Genomic DNA, 15,443 nt, shown 5'->3' with positions numbered 1-15,443 from the left:
TTCAACACCAGAGGATCTTCTGGGAGCTCACAAAATGACCAAACTAGTCTATAACTATTACCTAAACAAACTTTAGATGTGCTGAAACTTGAGGGAAAAAGCTAGTGATGTTGTGTTGATTATTGATCATCTACTTTAACGTGTATTGATGATACCTTCTTGTCTTTCCATGGTCTTTGTACTGCTCCATGATGCCTCATGTTTCTTCTTGGTTATTAATTAGAGGATAGTTAGCACACATAGTTATCTTTTTATTTAAAAAGATCAGTACTCATGTAGTTGCTTCTAAGAGTCTCTTCCTAAAATCTAACACATTTAGTTATTAATTATTGGTAGTTGCAATTAGGGGCGGAACAGGGTGAGGCCAGAAATATTTTGAATTTTTGCATTTTTAGTATTTAAATATAGGATAATATATTATATTTTTATTTTAAATAGATAAGTTTTCTAATAATAAATTATATCTGGAGTTTTGGCCCTTCCCGTTATATAATTCCAGCTCCGCTCCTGGTTGCAATGATTTTACGTAAAATTACTCCATTCATTTTTAGCTACAAATGAATTTTTTTTTTTTTAAGTATGAACTAAAAAGTTAAATATAAAGAAATTTATTCCTTAAATGCATTAGATTAAAATAAAAACATCAACCCTAATTAAGATCACGTACTAAGAAAATATTTATTCTCAACCCATAAATAGTTTGAAGATATTTCCAATAAAAAGAAGTATATACTCCACGAACAAGCATCACAGTGGATGCTAAAAGGATTAGTGCAACGGTTTCATCTCCGCATGCCTAAACTATCAGTTTAGGCTTCAACTCATTTAACAGGCATTATACGAGGCGGGAATTTATATAAGAGAAACCTTAATTTAATCAAAGCGTCTGAATTTAGTTAAATAAATAAAAAGAAAAGGCAAAAACTGCAAAAATCATACTTTCCTTTTTAGAAAGAATTCATATTGTCCATAGACATAAATAAATCCATTTGTTGTGGCTCAATTTATAACCCCTTTCTTACCCATTTTTCTTTACTCTTAGGTTTTCTATGAAAGGTTTTTAGGTTGTCATTTGATTGTTGTATAAGGTTGTTAGTTCTTTCCCTAGGTAGAAGATCGCACAGGGTTGCATGTTGTAGAAGATCAAGTAATGGATACTGAATTCAAGGGTGAAGATATTGATCCACCCGTGAATGCAGTAACAAGAACTGTAGAAGATCACACCAAACAATCCTATGAAGATCAGGACTCTGATCCACTCGTGATTGAAGTAGCAGCAACTTATCCTTCGTGAATGCAGCAGCAGATAAAGACTACAAGACAATGAATGCAGCAACAAATAAATGGCTGGAAGATATGATCCCATGAATTCAAATCTATAGCTGTTGCCAGCCACATCAATATAAACGTTAGAAGTTGTCACTGTAATATATATATCACGATATGTATAGAACAAATAATCAAGAAAGAAGTGTAATTCTCAAATACACAATTGATTCTTTTATTTCTTTATGGTATCAGAGCCATAAAAAGACTAACGTCTAAATGTCTTCCTCAAATTCTCTTGCAACTCCACCCCACTCTTCTGTCATCTCCGTGCCTTCTGTTGCTACTGTCAAACTCAACTATGACAACTTCCTTCTCTAGAAAGCACAACTTATACCATATTTCAGAGGCCAAGATCTCTTTGGTTATATAGATGGTAGCATTCCCAAACCATCTAAAATCATCTCTGTTACTCACCCTGAAACTTATGTTTTCTCTGAACGTCTAAACCCAGCCTACTTTCAATGGGTTCGTCAAGATAATCTTATTCTCAGCACTCTCATGACTTCTCTGTCAGAGCCAATACTTGCTCAAGTTGTCACTTATACATCTTCCAAGGCTGTATGGAATGCGTTGGATGATACCTTCTCCTCTCGGTCTCGTGCGTGCATTCTGCAAATTCGCACACAACTTGCAACTGCAACGAAAGGAAGCAAGACAACCATTGATTACTTCCATTACATCAAAAGACTTACTGATGAATTGGCCGTTACTGGACAACCATTGAATCATGATGATATTATAACATATATTCTTGCAGGACTCAGCCATGAATATGACAGCTTTGTAGCCTCCATATCAGCACGTACTGATGACATTACATTTGAGGAAATTTATTCTCTATTACTGACTTCTGAAGCGCGCCTGTCACGACATCAACTCACCCCTGTTATCTAGCAACCTTCTGCCAATATTACCTTATCGACAATCCAATCTTCCAAGGCGTGGTGGTTTTCGTGACAGGGGGTGTGCTAATCGTGGTGTTATAATTCCAACAATAAGAATCATGATCAACCATCTGTTTTTTGCCAGATATGAGTTAAAATCATACACTCTACTAAGAAATGCTATTTTTATTTTGATTTATCTTACAGGAAACATTTCCTCTACCAACAAAACACGGTCTGGTCGCTATGCGTAACAGTTCAAACAATATGTGGGACTTTACATGGCATGCAGATACAGGAGCCACACATCATTTTACCAATGATGCTAACACTTTGAATCTTCAAAAATCCGACTATGCTGGTCCAGACAGTGTTCAAGTTGGAAATGGCCAAGGTTTGCAAATCTCAAAAACTAGGACCTCCAAAACTTCCACTCCCTCTTCTACCTTTGTTCTTAATAACATTCTTCTTGTTCCTTAAATACATAAAAATTTATTGTCAGTGCACCAATTCTGTGTTGACAATAACATGTATTTGGAGTTTCACTCATATTATTTTCTTGTGAAGGATTACTCGGGGAATGTCCTTCATCGAGGCTATCTCTATAATGAACTCTATCAATTCACCAATAATTCCAGTCTTCCTCAAGCCTTTTCTGTGTTCATTCCTATGAGTGGCATCGTAGGCTTGGCCATGCCTCTACTCCAGTGGTTCACCAAGTGTTATCCCTCCTTTCTTTTCCCATAGAGAAAAATAAAACACACCCTGAATGTCAAATGGCAAAAAGCCATGATTTGCCTTTTAAAACTTCTACTTCTATTTTGTTGCACCCTTTAGATTTAATTTTCACCGATGTGTGGGGACCTGCATCAGTGTCTTCCACAACCGGTGCTAAATATTATGTTAGCTTTCTTGATGATTATTTCAAGTTTCTTTGGTTATTTCCTATTCAACTTAAATATGATGTTGAACATGTCTTTTTAAATTTTCAGACATATGTTGAAAAACAGTTTGACAGGAAAATAAAAGCAATTCAATCAGACTGGGGTAGGGAGTATCGACGACTAAACACTTATTTTCACCAAAATGGTATTAATCATTGCCTAGCTTGCCTGCACACTCACCAACAAAATAGCTCTATTGAACGCAAACATCGACACATTGTTGAAGTTGGTTTGAGCTTGTTAGCTCATTCTCAATTACCTAAGATATATTGGGAAGATGCTTTTCAAACCGCTACCTATATCATAAACAGACTTCCAACACCTATTTTAAACCGCAGATCCCCCTTTGAAATACTTCATAATAGGATCCCTGATTATCGTTTTTTGCGTGTGTTTGGATGTGTCTGCTGGCCAAACTTAAGACCATATAACAGGAATAAACTCAATTTCAGATCAAAAACCTGCATTTTCATTGGTTATAGTCTTTGTCATCAAGGGTACAAATGTCTAGATCTCTCTATGGGTAAAATCTATGTTTCTCGCAATGTTATATTCGATGAAACTCTTTTCCCCTACTCATAAACCATTATCTCCGTGAGTGATAAACTTTCTCCTTCCATGTCTGTGTCTCTTCTTCATCAGATCATTGTGCCACAATTCCCATGTCCCAATGAGTTGCATCCTAACCATATTCCTACATGAACACCACTTGCACCTCTTATGTTGATTCCTGCAGAAACAAATGCTTAGGTTCCGCCTCCAGCACACGCTACAGAAACAGAACTAGCTTTGCCTTCCACTATTTCTCCAGCTACTGCTCCAGTTTCACATGCTGATCCTCTGCCCGTTCCTACCAACAATCATTCTATGGTCACAAGGTCGAAAAATAATATTCATCGCCTTAGACAATCAAGTGATGACTTCATTTGCTATCCATTACCAAAAGCCTTAACAACAACACTTTTTCCCACAGAAATAGAACCAACATCATATAGTCAAGCCTCCAAATCTATGCATTGGCAAGAGGCCATGAATCAAGAATTCTCAGCATTAATTCATAATGGCACCTGGTCTTTGGTCTCACCTCCCACATATGCAAATATTGTTGGATGTTGATGGATTTACAAAATCAAAAGAAAGGTGATGGAGCTATTGAGCGATATAAGGCTCGCTTAATAGCTAAATGATTTCATCAGCAGGAGGGGGTTGATTTCTCTGAAACATTCAGCCCAGTCATCAAACATGCCACCATTCGGTTAGTCATCTCTATTGCAGTAACATATAAGTGGCCTATCAAGTAATTGGATGTTCAAAATGCTTTCTTGCATGGTGACTTGCATGAAAATGTGTTTATGATTCAACCATAAGGTTATGTTCATCCTCAGTATCCTAACCATGTGTGCAAACTGCACAAATCCCTTTATGGTTTACGCCAAGCTCCCCGCTCTTGGTTCTCCAAACTTTCAACCAAACTCCTGTCGTTGGGGTTTAGTAAAAGTAAGGCAGATACATCTCTCTTCGTGCTTCAGAAATTTAATTCTGTGATCTACATTCTTATATATGTTGATGATCTATTAATTATTGGCTCAAGTGCATCTGTCATCGATAATATCATTCATTCTCTACAAATCACCTTTGCTGTCAAAGATTTATTCAGTCTTGCTTATTTTCTTGGTGTTGAAGCACTTTGGTGCACAGATGGTATATGCTTAACTCAACGCAAATATATTGCTGACTTGCTAAAAAGAAGCAAGATGGAGAATGCTAAGCCCTACACCAGTCCAATGGCCTCTAACTGTCGACTTACTTCTACTGATGGTACTCCATTTAAAGACATCAACCTTTACCGCAGTATAGTAGGTAATATGCAGTATTTGGCTTTCACGAGACCTGATATAACGTTTGTTGTTCATAAAGTTAGCAAATTTATGCACAATCCTCTAGACATTCATTGGCTGGCTGTCAAGCGTATCCTTCGCTACCTCAAGCACTCCATCTCAACAGGTCTGTTCATCACCAAAACTGTTAATTTCACCTTGCAGGCATTCTCCGATTCTGACTAGGCCGCCGACAGAGATGATCGTAGATCAGTTGGTGCTTGCTGTATTTACATGGGTTCCAACTTAATTTCTTGGAGTTGCAAACAACAACCTACAGTAGCACGCAGCAGCACAGAAGCTGAGTACAAAGCCATTGCCAATGTTGTTGCAGAACTCATTTGGTTTAAATCCATTCTCCATGAACTCGGTTTGCCCCCGCAGCATAGTCCAACTTTTTGGTGTGATAATATTGGTGCAACTTACCTGATGTCCAATCCTAAATTTCATGCATGAACCAAACACATTGAAATTGATGTTCATTTCATCCACAATCAAGTTTACAACAAAGAACTCGTGGTTCAATTTATCTCTAGCACAAATCAGTTAGCCGATGCACTTACCAAGCCTTTGCCACCAGTTAAATTCAGACAGGTTCAACGCAATCTGAATGTTCGTGACCTACCCTCCAGATTGAGAGGGCGTGTAGAAGATCAAGTAATGGTTACTGAATTCAAGGGTGAAGATACTGATCCACCCGTGAATGCAGTAACAGGAACTCCAGAAGATCACACCAAACAATCCTATGAAGATCAGGACTCTGATCTACTCGTGATTGAAGCAGCATCAAATTATCCTCCATGAATGCAGCAGCAGATAAAGACTACAAGACAGTGAATGCAGCAACAGATAAATGGTTGGAAGATATGATCCCATGAATTCAAATCTATAGCTGTTGCCAGCCGGATATGTACATAACAAATAATCAAGAAAAAGTGTAATTCTCAAATACATAATTGGTTCTTTTATTTCTTTACATGTGCAACCATACAAGGCTATTGTTAACGCAGGGGAATTTTTAGGAAACAAAATTTCTTAATTTTATTTTCTGAGTTTATTTAGAATTTTTATTATTTTTTTAAAATTTTGGGTTTTCTAATTTGTTTAGGATGATTTATGGACTTATTTTAAGAGTTGTAAACCTCTTAAAAAGAGGCAAACAATAATAAAGCTTTCTTTTTTACAATAAAAATACAAATTAAGGTTCTTGTGTTCTACTCTATTTTGGTCATTAATCTATTTTATCTTGTTATTGTCCTATTGTTTGTGCTTTTGAGTGTGTCAGTCGGTATAAGAACCTAACAATCCTGTTTTATTGCTTGTTAGGTGTTGCAATTACAGATTACTTTTGCTTTGTTGCGTGTTGCAGAAAAACCATGATATGAAAAGGTCGCAAAGTAGGATATGTTTAGATAGGAGGGGATAAGGAGGTTCTTCTCAAGGGAGAAACATTCAGGAGCTCATGATAGAGGACATGCAAAGGCAAATTGCAAAGCTTACTTAATGGTTGGTAGAAAAACCCTAACGAGAGGAAGAAGAGACTACCCAAAGGTCTCCAACCACTACTTAAACCCATTCCTAAGGCAGATGCAAAGGAGGAGGTCTCTTAATAGGGAAGAACATTGTGAAGATTTTGTTTTTGAATTCAATTTCCTAATTTTATAGGAACTTTACAAGTAGATGAGTTCATCAGTTAAATGAATGATATTCTAGAGCATATGAGGGTGAAACTAATTGTAATTAAATTGAATAGCTGGGCTACTACCTGGTGGGAATCGTTAAAGAGATCACAGGAGAGGCAAGGAAAGCTGGGAATCAGTAATTGGGATATGATGAAGGAGCACTTCGTTCCTTTTAGCTATGTGTAAACCTTCTACCAATGACTATGAGATAAAAAGGTAAATTTATCAATGATTATACTGATGTATTTTATCAATTAATGGTCAAGAATAACTTGGCACAAAATAACAAATGGTGGCTAGATATATAAAGGGTTTACGAAGATCCATCTAGGACATGTTGTGCTTGCAGTATTTGTGGACAGTTTTGAAGACATATCAAAAGGCTTTAACAATTAAGAAACAACATGTTGCTATAGTAATTAGTAAAAGTTTTTAAACAGATCAATACAATAGAGGAGGACCCAACAATAATCAAACTCCAACCACCTCTCAAGCTATACCTACTCAACAAACTCAGAAGACAACATGTCAGAGTACAAGTTAGGGTCCTGGTTAACTTTTTGAATTTGTTGTTACAAATATGATGAATTGGGGGATCAAGCTAATAAGTATAGTAAAACAAAAAAGTCACCTGGATAAGAATATGTTTATTGATAAAGGAGTCTGTGGATGATGTGGTTAATCTTGTTTATAATGACTTAGATAACAACATAGAGATTCTATGTAGAGATGGTGGTGTTAATATAGTAATCTGAAAGAGATAGTTGATTCCCAAGGGTGATTCAAAATTAAGAAGATTGACGATGTTCTAACATTTTCCACTCAACATGCACTTTAGAAGATAAAGTTTGCAACTTAATGATAGACAATGGTGGATGAAAGAATGTGGTGTCTAAAAAGGCAATATGGAAGCTCCAATTGAAAATCGAGAACCACCCTATGCCCTACAAGCTAACTTAGCTAAATAAAGACACTGAGATAATTATGGATATGCATCGACTCATTTTGTTTTCTATAGGCAAACAATATTTTAATAGTGTTTTGATGTGATGTTGTGCCCATGGATATATGTCATCTACTATTAGGTAAGCCATGCCAACATGAGAGAAGGAGGTTGTTGAAAGTATGGGTAAAAATATGTTGTTTTTATCCAGAATTATGGAAAAGGAAGAAAAGGAAAAAGATGAAAAGGTGGAGAGTCCAAATAATGTGAGTAAAGATATAGTGTGGAACACATCATTGACGATTAGTGATGGTTTTGTCAAGATTAAGGGTATTTTAAGAATTGATTCTTGGCCTATCTTATCTAAGTCGGTGTGGAACAAGAGAGCGCAAGAGCAATAACACTGTTTTTAGTGGTCAACAACAAAAGCAACGTGATAATCAGAACTCGAGGAAGAGTTCTTTCTAATTTGGGGAAACTAATGGAGGAGGATTTTTAGAAAAAAAAAATATTGTTCTTATTTTTTTTAATTTCCTATATAGTTTAAGGAAATATATTTTCTTATAATGATTTTTTTTCTATTTAGTTTAGAAATCAAGTATTTAGATTGACAATTTTATTTTTCTAGTTTGTTTAGGATTTTTATTATTTTTATTATTTTCAGGTTTTCTAGTTTGTTTAGAATGGTTTCTAGGTTTATTTAAGGAGTTGGAAATTTCTTAAATAAACAAGGCCATAATAGAGTTTTTTCTTTAAGAAATAAAACTATAAATTAAGGTTTTTTATATTGTACCTTATTTCAGTCATTAATATGTTTTATCTTGATATTGTCCTATTGTCTGTGTTTTCACCTGCACCACTTGTTAGAGGTAATGCTTTTGCTCATGAGAGTGGCATGCATCAGGTTGGGCATTATGGGACTTTCAATAAACAAGGATGCCGTGTTTGTCAGTTTGCTTTTAACTTACCTTACTGGCGTTTATGTTGCCAGTACATGTTATTTAGTGCTTGTTCATATGCAAAAGTGCAGTTATAATTAGTTCTCCTGTAGAATTTTCTTCTCAACGAGGACTAGCTAGGAATGAAACTTGCAAAGTAATGTGCATGTTACTAAATTCTGGATATGTCTAAATAAGATGCTTAAAACCATTATTGTTTTTCCCACATTTTGTTTCCGCGTCATCATATCAGACTTGCTTTGTTCTAAGTTTTTATACATGTGTTTATGTTTATCAAAAAAAAATTTTAGTTATTTTCTTTCAAGTTACACGGTACTGTAACTGGGTGTAGCTGAAACAGAAAAGGTGAAGGTGAACTGATGATGATATCTTACTAACCTTGTGCCATTCCATTAAGTTTACGTACTGTTGAGGATTGTTTTTCGTAGATGACTTGTCATATTTTCCTCCATCTTGAACAGCTTTTTGGATGATTGCTGTGGTCTTGCAAAAGCAAGCATCTTATTGCGTTTTTATGTTTGGGATGGAAAATACAAGAAGAAAAGACGGTGCTGGTTGTGGCTTCCCATTCTCTCCCCAAAATGTTGAGAATTAAGACAACCTAGAGGAAAATCAGGAGAAAACTTCGTAGCTAGGGATACGAATCCTGTCTCTGAAAAATCAAATTGTCTGTATGTTTGACCATAAGACACTTCTGGTGGGAGTGTGACTTGAAGAACAGTAGAGCCTCTGCTATATTTCCACAGGTTTTCCCATGAAATTCAAACAATCACATTACTTTATTTTCCTTTTTGCTGTTTGTCTTTTACTTTTCCCCATTCTCCCCCTTTCCTCACCTTCGCCCTAGAAGCAAACACAGCCCAAGCATTTTGTTGCTAAAAGGAAGGATCAGGTAAAACAATAGGGATTAGATTGATGAGTATTTGATGTTAGAAGATAGTTGCATTAAATTGAAGATTCTCTGCCTTGCATCCAGCAGAGACTTCAGTGATTGCCCTGCCAATTTGTCATGGTTGTCATGTTTATTGGACGTCAGCATCAGAAACCTTTACTGAAAGTGAAGTCTAATCATGCTTTCTGAAAAGAGAAAGAAAAACCTTTGTGGGATTGAATTCTTTAATTATTAGCTGACTCTAATCTAAATTGCTGATGTTCTAGAGAGTTACGGATGCTGATCTAATAGCATTGGTGTCAGACGAGATTTGATGAAATGTTCCACTGTCACATCTTTAGTTGTTACTGCCTTCTCTGCAACGTACTCTGAAGTTTTCTTAGCCCCTTGTACAATGGTGTCTTTTGCTTGTGCTCCCTTCTCTGTTACATACTGGGTAGATTTCTTAGCTCCTTCAACTAGAGTGTCCTTTACATGTGCTCTTTTCTCTGCAAGATAAAGGGTAGTTTTCTAAGTCCCTTCAGCAACAGTGTCCTTTGCTTGTATTCCCTTCTCTGTAGCATATTGCGTGGATTTTTTAGGCCCTTCAACTACAGTGTCTTTTGCATGTGCTCCCTTCTCTACAACTTTCTGAGCACCTTCAAGGATAGTTTACTGCGCTATTAAAATAAATAAATGTAATTCACAGAGAGAACCAGCATGCATCAACCCATGCTCCTATGGACATTTAGGTAAAATAGCACGTGCCTAGTGTTGCTTTATTGTTTTATAGCTTCCATTATATTATTGGAACATGTTGCTCTGAGGATCATATTATTTTTAACATTGAAAAATATTAGTATTATTAACATGTTTTTTAATAAAAAACATTTAATAATGAACTCAAAATATTAATCATTAACATGTTTTTTAAATATTGATATAACTACATATTTGATGATATTTGTTTTTAAATATTAAGATAGCTATATATTGGATTAATTCGTGTCAACCTGACAAATCTTCAACCGAGTCATGAAACCATAATAATCCTATAGAAAGCAAAGCAAATCAAAATAAATTATGAAGTCCAATTCCTAATCAATCTAATGTTGAAAGATAAAATTGAAAAAAAAATATTAAATTAAAAAATGATAAAAAAAACTACTTGAGTTACTTGCCAAACATGTAACCCAAGTCATGAGATCGGAATAACCTCAAAGAATGCAAATCAAAAAACTTCCTGAAGTTCAATTTCTAACAAACTCAATATTAAAGGATGAAATAAAAAAAATCAATTAAAAAAATGACCAAGAAAAAATAACCTAAGTCAACCCGAGCTAACATGTTAAATATGTGACATGACTATGAGACCCGAATAACTTCATAAAAAGTTAAAATTATGAAACTACATCATCAAGAAATCCAATGTTGAAAGTTGAAATTGAGAAAAAATAACTTAATCCATTAGATTGGGATAACTCCACATAAAGCAAATTAAAAAAATTAGGAAACTTAATTCTCAAACAATCTAATATCAAATGATAAAATTGAAAAAACAAAACTAAATAAAAAAATTGATTTGTTAGAGGGTGAAATTAAATATATATATATATATATATATATATATATATTCAATTAAAAAACCCAAAAAATATGAATCAAGTCAATTTGTCAAACGTGACTCGGGTCATGTGATTGATATAACCTTATAGAAAGAAAAAAAATTACAAATCCCAATTAAAAAAAATATTTGATTAAAAACATAGTAAACAAAAATGAACAGAGTCAACACTGATTAATCTATCAAACTCACGATCGAGATCATGAAATCGAGATAATCTCTTAGAAAGAATTAAAAAAAATACAAAACTCAATTTCCAACCAAATTAATATTAAAGAATGAAATAAAAAAAAATCAATTAGAGAATGGTGGCTAAAAAAATAACCCGAGCCAATCCAAGTTAACTTGTTAAACTCGTGATATAATAAAAAATATTAGTAAGCCCCATTTCTAAAAAATATAACGTTGAAGGTTGAAATCGAGAAAAAACAAACGTGGTGGGATAGCCAGCTCTTTTTTTTTCTAGTTCGTTTCCTAAAATTTTCACCATCCTTGCTTCCTTAGTGATCCTAGTAACTCGTCTATAGTCATCTAGACCTTCATCTCCTTAATTTGTTCATTGGTTTCCTTTAAGACATTTTAGTTTCATCAAATTAACTTTTGGCATTCTGATGTCGAGATCAAATTGAAAAGGAATCTCATGTTTTATGAAACAATTAATTTCATTCTTGCTGCTTCTGAAATCTTTGTCCTTCTTATCATTTTGTTCTCAAAAACTAACTTAGTGTTCATGATTTCAAAAACATGAATATTCATGTCCTTACAGTCTTTTACCTTGATGAATGGTACAACCACGTTCCTTGTCATGAAAACTATTTCTTCAACCGTAATAGTTACGAACATCCCATTCATGATGTATTTCAAGCACTGATATAATAAGAAAGCTACTGCTCCAGCTACATGAATCCATTGTTTTCTTAACAACATATTATAGGAAGGATGAATGTGCATCACATACAGTGTCACCAAGAACACTTGTGATCCCACATATAACTCCACTCCTAGGGTCCTGATTATCTGTATTGATGAGCCATCACACACCCTTTCCATCATGGTACTTGGCCTCATGTGTGATTCATCGACAAATATTTCCTTCAGCATATGTCATGGCAACATGTTCAATATCGAACCATCATCAATCATTATGTTGCCTAACAGGGCATCTCTGCATTACATTGTGATGTACAATGGTTAGTTATACCCAGTACCATCGGGGTCCAATGCATCTTCAATGAAGTACATATAATTTGAGCTCTAGATTCTACCCATCAGGTGCTCCATTGTTTCTTAGTTGATATCTTGAGGTATATATGCCTTATTTAGCATCTTCTGCAGAGCTTTCTTATGTGGTTCAGAGCTCAAAACCAATGATAGCAATAATATTCTAGTTGGAGTTTTCTTAAGCTACTCAACGACATTATATTCACTGTGTTTATCAGCTACAAGAACTTATTGGTCTCTTCCTCAGTGACAAGTTTATTTACTTCCTCTAACAGGTCAACTACCTTTTTCCCCTTAGTTTTCCTTTGTTCTCAAGTTCTTATGGGGTAAATCACCTCCAACTTCATGTCAGACCTCTAACTTCTGATTGAAAAACGAGTATTGGTTGCATGCTATAGAAGAAATACTTGTAGTTATATGACAAGGCATTGTAATTTCTCTTACCTGCCACTATAGGTTTAGACAAAATTAATTTGCACAACCTATCTGCAGTAAATTATGTTTGGCAGACTTCCTTGTTCCTGCTAGGTTCATCTACCACGAACACCTCTCTGTCTGTTGCCGGTTTAATTATAAGAGTTTATTGAGTCAATATTTGTATCACCTCATTGCAAAAATCTTTGCATTTGTTGATCATATGGTCGTTTTCTTAGTGATACTTACAGAAATCCCTACTTGTCAACCCGTCTTCATAACTACCCTTTTTGTATCTTGTTTCTACCAACAGTTTATAAATACTATCCAAAGACACATTTAAGCTCCTTAGGCTTTCAGTCTCTAGCACGTATATGGATCTACTAAACGTAGCATGATTAGGTAGTGGATTTGTATTCATATTTGGAGTCTTCTCAAATATTATCCATTCGACTTTGATCAACTATAAGAGTTTGTTTTCTAATGCATTGCATGTGTTAATGTAATGTCCTAGTGTGCCGATATGACATTCACATTTAAGCTTTGGTTTGTACCAACTAAAATAAGGAGGTTATAACGGTGGGAGTGTTATGGATCTCTATAGAGGTATATTTCTGCTACATTAAAGTACAATGTTTGCTTTTATTTTTCAACCCAGATTTGTCTTTTTTCTCTATTACTGTGTTTTAGTGCTACTACTGGTGGGATAAAATTTTACAAGGTCTGAAACTACTACATCCTCTCTTGGATTCTGACACGACCAAAAGATTGATGTCTTCTCCCAAGTGCAGGAGTGTCGAAGTAATAAATAACCCAGCAAGACCGAGGTCGAACCACAGGGAGGTTAATTGTATAAATTATAGACAACAATAATACAACAACAATAATAGCAACAATAATAATAAGTTAAAAAAAGCTTTGAGATGTGATATTGATTTAAGGATTAAACAAGGATAACAACAAATGTCAAGGTTAGAGGATCCACTAATGGTACATCAAACAAGTATAGTATAAACTCTTATTATTCAATTAGAAACCACACACAAAGGAGGTTCCAATCAGATTATAAATTGTTAACATGATTACATTAGTTATCTTATTCGAATAACGCTAATACTTGTAAATGTTGTCAGGCATTCATGATTATAACTTATGTTAACAACAAATCAAGTTCATTTCATAGCTCAGATGTCGGTTATACCATACAGTATGGGCTATGAAAGTGCCAAGTATTTGTTGTACCAAATGTTATACAACATAAATCTAGATTAACCATTTAACAAGCAAAGTATTATAAGTGAACAAGATAGCAAATATAAAGCATGTTAGTATCCAACATTAAGGTCCATGTTAAGTTTATATTATACTTATTCTTACACCATTAGTGTACCCTTTTCACCTTGACATAATTAACTTAGCTAGACATAATGAAAGAAAGAAACATAGATAAACAAGGAAAGGAAATGAAAAGCATAAGCAAGAGATTAATATAAGCAAAACTTAAGCATTACAAAATATAAAGAGAGAAAGCAAGAGCATGATCTTGATCTCAACACCAAGATGCTTAAATACATGGCAAATGCCTCCTTTTATAGGCCAAAATTCGGAACTATTGATTTGTTGACTAATTGATGAGTAGGTGGCCACATCTTGACTTGGTGACAATTCTTATCTTCTTGTCTGCCAAAAACGTCATTGATGACGTCATAATTTGAACAAACTTGAATCATGAAAGTTCTAGGAAATTGTCTCATCTTTCCAGGGTAAAAAGTTGAGATCATTTGGACTTCTAGAACTCGAGATATGGGCTGAACACTGAACAGTGTCTGGGCTGCAGGACAGATTCGGACTTCTTCTTTGTTGCTACAATTTGGACTTGAAAACGGCCTTGTTAAATCTTGGGCTCCACATGAAAGTTGTAGGCCTATGTCTTAGCTTTCCATCCATATAAAATGGACCTAAATCCAAGATCTACAGCTCTAGATATGACCCAATTACCGAACAGTGTTCCAGTTTGGACTGCACCAGCATCTCTTTGGCCATCTTTTTGTCCTTTCAATTTCAGTACTTCAACTCATCAATTAATTCTTTCATTTATGTGATAGGCCTACATTTAAGATGAACATTTACCATAAATTAAAGGTATCTTATATAATTCGATATGTTATTATAAAACATGCTTTAGTTAAGGAGTTATTGATACTTTAAGTGCAAAATGATGATATAAAACCTTGATAAAAATGCACTTTTAAGTACTAATCACACCCCCCAACCAGCTTATTACTAGTCCCTAGTAATTAAGGCGTTAAAATAGAAAAACAATTTGCAAATTTCCACAAAGCAAGGCATTCATCATTCAACTTCCATTAATCTATCCAGATAAACAAACTCTCATTAAATTTATATATCTGCTCAATACCTCTTAAACAAAATATTAATAAACCTTCCTTGTTATGTGCTCAATGTATGAAACATAGATGATGGGGCTTTTGTTGGAAGAAAACAATATTTTTGTTCTAATGTTTAAGGTTAACTTCCTTGGGTTGGGATTATTTTATTTTATTTTATTTTACTTTTTTTTTTTAATATCTATACATATAACATAAAACACAATGTATCTTTAACCCATGTAACGAGCTTTCGGCTAATGACTCCCAGACCAGTTGATCTTAGGGCATTAGGTGTTGAGACACCC

General features: G+C 34.7%; 1 non-coding gene across 1 annotated transcript; it reads left to right on the top strand.

Annotated features, from left to right (window-relative positions):
• Positions 1-2,046: 2,046 nt before the first annotated feature.
• LOC133673603 (small nucleolar RNA Z247) lies at positions 2,047-2,185 on the top strand. Its single transcript, XR_009835016.1, has one exon. It is a non-coding gene; the product is annotated as a small nucleolar RNA Z247 (small nucleolar RNA).
• The last annotated feature ends 13,258 nt before the right edge of the window (positions 2,186-15,443 follow it).

This window comes from Populus nigra, chromosome 14, assembly GCF_951802175.1.
Source record: "Populus nigra chromosome 14, ddPopNigr1.1, whole genome shotgun sequence".
Classification (NCBI taxonomy): Eukaryota; Viridiplantae; Streptophyta; class Magnoliopsida; order Malpighiales; family Salicaceae; genus Populus; species Populus nigra.
This window is presented reverse-complemented; position numbering and strand designations above follow the sequence as displayed.